Source organism: Primulina eburnea, unplaced genomic scaffold (genome assembly GCF_022965805.1).
Source record: "Primulina eburnea isolate SZY01 unplaced genomic scaffold, ASM2296580v1 ctg1038_ERROPOS4800000, whole genome shotgun sequence".
Lineage (NCBI taxonomy): Eukaryota > Viridiplantae > Streptophyta > Magnoliopsida > Lamiales > Gesneriaceae > Primulina > Primulina eburnea.
The window spans coordinates 645,589-653,167 of NW_027330581.1; the positions used below are offsets into that span (position 1 = coordinate 645,589).

The 7,579-nt window shown below is 33.8% G+C and overlaps 1 pseudogene; it reads right to left on the reverse strand.

The window, feature by feature from the left end:
• Nucleotides 1-193: 193 nt before the first annotated feature.
• Nucleotides 194-5,556, reverse strand: LOC140820414 (uncharacterized; annotated as a pseudogene).
• Between the last annotated feature and the right edge of the window lie 2,023 nt (nucleotides 5,557-7,579).

Consider the following 7,579-nt stretch of genomic DNA (forward strand, 5'->3'; position numbering starts at 1 on the left):
TTTTTCTGCGAAAATAGAGAGAAAGATGAGAGATTTTATAGGGGTAATATGTTATCATGACAAAACTATGGGTCACAGCTGTAAACAGAATAAATAGTAAAAACAATAATGACACACATGCATATAAACAGTAGTGTGATTGTGGCTCACAATTTTCCTCTGGTTTTACGTCCAGAAACGGCTTCAATGCCTTCTATGAGTCGAGGATATGCTTCCCATCCAATTTTCTTATAATTTGGCAAACAGGGTCTTTTTTAGTCGGATTCCCAAGACTATGACGCTCATCTTGGAATTTTTTCCATAAACGGAGAAGTTCAATATGCACATGTCCACTAGAATGCGTCTCAACAGTCAATAAGATGTTATCTAAAGACTCCTTACTCAGCCCATTCTTAATGAAACCAATTTTATCTTCTCCGTTATTGGAAACACATCCCAAAGATCTGCATCGTTTGTCACAAGTCCATCTCGCACACTTATAACAAACCCCTAAACTTTTGGCCCTTCGTTTTTTCGCATAAGTGCTTTTTCCTAATCCAGGCAAATACCGAATGGGCAATGATTGTGGAACTTCTCCTCCTAATCGGACCTTAGCTTCTATTACAAGACGAATATCTTCTGGAATTCCTTTTTGCATTAGCAATCTCAATCTTTCACACATTCCTGCATAAATTTTTCTTAGAACATTTTCAGAAACAGAGGGAAAATATTTACAAATTTTTTAGAGAATTTCATCCATTTTGAAAAAAATATAAATGATTTTATTTTTTTGTATCAGCAATTGTGGGAAACTGATTTAACTGACTATGAGAGTCATGGAGTACCGTTATCCGCCATTTAACCGGGAAAATAAAAATATTAAGGAAACCTGAAATAAAAACAAACAAAATTAAATGCAACATAAAAATTGAAGGATCAGAAAGGTTGAAAGATTTCATTTTCCAAAAATGGTTTAAGCCTTTGTCCATTGACTTTAAAAACATCACCATTTTTAGGATTTTCAACATCCACAGATCCATAAGGATACACATGCTTTACAACATATGGGCCTGTCCATCTTGATCGTAATTTTCTTGGGAATATGTGAAGTCGAGAATTATAAAGCAAAACTTTTTTACCAATCTCAAAAGATTTTCTAAGAATTGTTTTATCATGAAATGATTTGATTTTTGCTTTATAAATCCTTGAATTCTCATACGCGTCATTTCTGAGTTCATCAAGTTCATTAAGTTGCAATTTACGCAATTTGTTGGCATCATCCATGCTTGAATTTAAAGTTTTGATCGCCCAATAAGCTTATGTTCCAATTCCACAGGCAAATGACAATGTTTTCCATAAATCAACCTATAGGGAGACATATTCAATGATGTTTTAAAAGCTGTTTGATATGCCCAAAGTGCATCATTAAGTCGCAGAGACCAATCTTTTCTATTCGAGTTAACAGTTTTTTCCAAAATTTGCTTTATCTCCCTATTAGCTAATTCAACTTGTCCATTTGTTTGGGGATGATAAGGAGTAGTTACTTTATGAGTAATACCATATTTTTTCATTACTGAAGCAAACGGTTTATTAACAAAGTGAGTTCCCCCATCACTTATCATGGCTCGAGGAATTTCAAATCTACTAAAAATATTTTCTTTTAAAAATTTGATGACGATTTTATGATCATTTGTTCGACATGGAATTGCCTCTATCCATTTGGAAACATAATCAATTGCAACTAAAATATACAAATATCCAAACGACGGTGAAAAAAGGTCCCATAAAATCAATTCCCCAACAGTCAAAAATTTCAATTTCAATGATAGGATTCAAAGGCATCATGTTTCTTTTTGAAATCGCACCCAATTTTTGACAATTTTCACAGATCTTGCAGATTTTGTGGGTGTCTTTAAACAAAGTGGGTCAATAAAATCCACACTGCAAGATTTTTGCAGCCGTTTTCTTTGAAGAAAAATGTCCTCCGCATGCTTCTGAATGACAAAATTTAATGACACTACTTACCTCATTTTCGGGTATGCAACGTCGAAAAATTTGATCCGGACAATACTTGAACAGATACGGATCATCCCAATAAAAGTTTTTTACCTCATTCAAAAATTTTCTTTTATCTTGAGAACTCCATTGCGGTGGCATTTTTCCTGTCACAAGAAAATTTACTATGTTAGCAAACCAAGGTGTAGTAGTAACTGAAAATAGATGTTCGTCAGGAAAATTATCGTTAATTGGTGTCATTTCACAAGATGATCCTGTTACTAGTCTCGATAAATGATCGGCTACGACATTCTCGGTTCCTTTTTTATCTTTGATCACAATGTCAAATTCTTGGAGCAACAAAATCCATCGTATCAGTTGTGGCTTTGCATCCTGTTTGGTCAACAAATATCTAATAGCAGAATGATCAGTAAACACAATAGTTGTTGATCCAATAAAAAAAGAACGAAATTTATCTAATGCAAATATTACAGCAAGTAGTTCTTTTTCAGTTGTGTAGTAATTCATTTGAGCATTGTTTAAAGTTGTACTTGCATAATATATCACATAAGGCTTACCGTTTCTTCTTTGACCCAATACTGCACCGACTGCATAATCACTCGCATCACACATGATTTCAAATGGTAAAGACCAATCAGGAGGTTGCATGATAGGAGCTGATGTTAAATGTCGAATGATTTTATCAAAAGTATTTTGACATTCTTGAGTCCGCTCAAATGCAGTGTCTTTTGTTAAGAGGTTACAAATGAGTTTAGAGATTAAACTAAAGTCCTTTATAAACCTCCTATAAAATCCAGCATGTCCCAAAAATGAGCGAATTTTTTTAATGGTTTTTGGAGGGGGTAAATTGGCAATGACATCAACTTTTACTTTATCAACTTCAATTCCATGAGATGACACGACATGTCCCAAAACAATTCCAGAAATAATCATGTAATGATATTTTTCCCAATTTAAAATAAGACCTTTTTCCTCGCTTCTTTTTAAAACTTTTTCCAAATTTTCAAGACAATTATCAAATGTATTCCCAAAGACAGTTAAATCATCCATGAAAATTTTCAAACAATTTTCAACAATGTCGCAAAAAATGCTTAGCATACATCTTTGAAATGTTGCTAGGGCATTGCATAATCCAAATGGCATCCTTCTAAATGCAAATGTTCCAAAAGTACATGTGAATGTAGTTTTATCTTGATCTTCGAGTGCAATGGGAATTTGATAATAACCTGAATATCCATCAAGAAAACAGTAGTATGGATGACCTGCTACTCTTTCTAAAATTTGATCCAAAAATTGTAATGGAAAATGATCTTTTCTAGTGGCGTCATTTAATTTTCTATAATCAATACACATCCGCCAACTAGATGGGACTCGACTTGTTAACAATTCACCTTTTTCATTTTTTATCACTGTGATGCCAGTTTTTTTCGGAACTACTTGTGTTGGGCTTACCCACTTACTATCAGAAATAGGGTAGATAATCCCAACATCAAGTAGTTTGAGAACTTCAGTTTTCACAACATCTTTCATGTGTGGATTTAATCTCCTTTGTGGTTGTTGAGATGTTTTAGCATTTTCTTCTAAATGAATTTTGTGTGTGCAAATTAGGAGATTAATGCCCTTGAGATCTTTTAGTGTCCAACCAATTGCATTTTTATGTCTTTTAAGCATATCAACTAATTTACCTTCTTGATCACTTTCTAGTTTGGAAGAAATTACCACCGGATATGTTTCATCTTCTCCAAGAAATTCATACTTCAATTCTTTTGGCAAGGGTTTTAACTCCAATATGGGTGGTTCGTCTTTGTTCTCATATTTTGCATCAAATTCTTTTTCTGATATTGGTAACGAGTGATACCTGATAAAATCATCAAGATCAATTTCAATATTTTCTTTAACAGTTTCAATTGAACAAATATCTAATTGATCACGAGTACTCCCTTCTTGAATGTTTTCTTCCACAAGAGTTTCAATAAGATTTTCATCTTCACTTTCATCTCCTTTGTCATGTGGTTGCTTACAAAGATTAAAAACATTGAGCTCTAAGGTCATGTTACCAAATTACAACTTCATTATTCCATTCCTGCAATTTATAAGAGCATTAGAAGTTGCTAAAAATGGACGACCCAGAATTACAGGAATTGCATTACAAGCTTCGATAGGTTGTGTATCTAAAACTATGAAATCGACAGGATATACAAAGTTATCAACTTGGACCAACACGTCTTCTACCATACCTCTTGGCACTTTAACAGATCTATCCGCAAGTAAAAGTGTTACCGAAGTAGATTTTAACTCGTCTAGATTGAGTTCTTGATAAACTGAATATGGAAGTAAATTAACACTAGCTCCAAGATCAAGCAAGGCTTTTTTAATCTTTCGTTCTCCGATAATACATGAAATAGTAGGACAACCAGGGTCTTTGTATTTCAAAGTATTATTATTTTGAATGATTGCACTTACTTGTTCGGCTAAAAATGCTTTCTTTTTCACATTCAATTTTCTTTTCACAGTGCACAAGTCTTTCAAAAATTTAGTATATGATGGTACCTGTTTTATTGCATCTAATAAAGGAATATTAACTTTTACTTGTTTAAAAATATCATATATATCAGAATTCAAATTTGATTTTTTTGTATTTTTCAATGCATGAGGGAATGGTGGTGACACTGTCTGTTGAACCTCCTCTTCGGAAGTTATGGGTTCCACTTCCTTACCCTTTGAAGTTGATTTATCATCATCTGCACAAGGTTCAAGAATGGATTTTTCCACAACCTTACCACTTCAAAGGGTAATAACAGATTTTACCTAATCCATCGGTTGAGTTCCAGAAGTTCCAGTTTGTGAATGATGATCCTTGGGATTAGGCAGAGGTTGTGAAGAAAATTTACCTTTCTCTTGAACATTAAGTGCAGATGCAAATTTAGCAAGAGTATCTTTCAAATCTGTCATGGTTTGAGCAGTTTGAGTATTGATAGACTCTTGCTTTGCAATGAAAGAATTCAATGTATCTTCCAAATTTCTTTTAGGTGGAGGAACATAAGGTGCATAATTTTGAAAATTTTGTTGATTTTGGAAATGTGGATGTGAAAATTGTTCAGGATTATCATTCCTCCAACTAAAATTTGGATGATTTCGCCAACCTGGATTGTAATTTTGAGAAAATGGTTCAAAATTTGGCCTTTTGAAATTGTTCAAAACATTGGCTTGTTCATGGAGACATTCTTTAAAAGAGAGCAAAGTGGGACAATCTTTTGTAAAATGATCACTTGTATCACAGATGTGACACATAATTTCTTGAACAGATTTTAATTGACCATTCTTTTTCAATTCAAGTGCCTCAACTTTTCTTGCCAAAGAGGTAAATCTAGCTTGAAGATCATGTTCATCTTTCAGAGTGTACATACCTCCACCAGATGTAGGAGATTGAATCTTGTTTGAGGGTTCGATTGTACCTATAGTGTCCCAATTTTGAGCATTTTCAGCTAATGAATCGAGATATTCAATTGCCTCGTTTGGATCTTTATCTTCAAATGTTCCATTACACATAAATTCAACCATTTGCTTATCTTTAAGTGTTAAGCCTTCATAAAATTGAGAAACAACTCTCCAAATTTCAAAACCATGATGTGGACAAAGATTAAGCAATTCTTTGTATCTATCCCAACACTGATAAAAAGTTTCTCCTTGTTTTTGAGTGAAAGTGATGATTTGTCTTTTGAAAGAATTTGTTCTATGAGATGGAAAAAACTTTTTCAAAAATTGTTGTTGCAATTCATCCCAAGTTCGAATGGATCCCAATCTAAGATTTTGTAGCCAAGTTTTAGCTTTATCTTTTAAAGAAAAAGGAAAAAGCTTAAGTCGAATGATGTTCATGCTACAATTTAGATCATTATATGTGTTGCACACTTCTTCAAACTCTCGTAAATGCATGTATGGATTTTCAGAATCTAAGCCATGAAAATTGGGTAAAAGTTGGATAATACCAGGCTTAAAATTAAAATGAGATGCATCAGGGGGAAAAACTAGACATGAAGGTGCACTAGTACGTGTAGGATTCATGTGATCTCTAAGTGTTCTTCGTCTATCATGATCATGTTGAGATTGAATTTTATCTTCATTTTCTTGGATGGGTTCTTCCGCCATGTTTTGTAAAAATAAATGGTTGTTTCGAATGAGTCGACCACTAAGTGTACGTGACCAAATGCTCATGCAAATGCGAAAGAAAAAGAAAAAAAACACACAAAAGCAATAAAAATTCAAATAAAGAAAAATAAACTATAAACAATATTAAATAGACTTGAAATTAAATTATACTTCCCCGGCAATGGCGCCAAAAACTTGTTGCGACTTTGATTGTTGCTGTGATACCCTTGTCCCACATCTGAAAAAAACAAAGATTTAAAATGAGTTTATAATGACTTACAATGGACTTCTATAGCAACTTGGGTTAATCATTTTCGTAAAGCGAGGACGAATACTAAATAGTTGCTATAGGATCCCATTGTGCGGTCACGTAGTCGCGGGCTCGGGCTCGGGGCGTGACAGAATGGTATCAGAGCCGGTCACCGGCATGGAACACCGAGAAATAAGTGCTATGCGGGGCAAAGTGCTACGTGCATGGGAGCCACCTCTTGAACCTGCGGGGCAAAGTGCTACATGACGGGAGCCACCTCTTGAACCTGTAGGAGTCACCTCTAGATTCTCGGCGCTGGTGGATCGAGTGGTCAGGCCGCGACGAGGACGTCGCGTTCTGAAGGAGGGGTGATTGTGATACCATTGTCCCACATCTGAAAAAAACAAAGATTTAAAATGAGTTTATAATGACTTACAATGGACTTCTATAGCAACTTGGGTTAATCATTTTCGTAAAGCGAGGACGAATACTAAGTAGTTGCTATAGGATCCCATTGTGCGGTCACGTAGTCGCGGGCTCGGGCTCGGGGCGTGACAGTTGCACTCCCAAGAGTAGGTTTTCCACAAGTAATATAATTCGGTGAGTCCGAATATCGTATCCACAGGGAAGCTAAGGTAATTACAAGTCCACTACAATGTCTTTTTGTTTTGTTTTTGTTTTTTTTCTTTTTAATTTTAATTGTTTGAATATTTAATGGGTAAATTTTAATTGTTCAAATTTTAATTTAAGTAGTTGAGATTAAAGGATCCACTCTTGGTATTTTAATAAAGTTAACATTAACGAACAATATTGAAATCCACTTAATACAATGGTTCCAATATTAAATAATCATATTTATATTATGTTATAAATTATTATCTCATAAATATATAATATATACCAAAACTTATAAATGTGGTCAAGTATTTATTGTGCTATATATATATATATATTTGTAAACACTAAATCAAGGTTCCCACTTTAAATGGTTGGTAAAACCAAACTAACATTTAAATGGTATCAATAAAATATTATTATGATATATTTATATATAGTAAATCAAGGAATCCAAGTTAAATGGTTGGTAATACCAAACTAACATTTAAATGGTTCCAATAATTTAGTGTAACATATAGCAACAATAAATCAAAACTCCCACTTATAAGTAGGGTATAAAAATACTTAAAG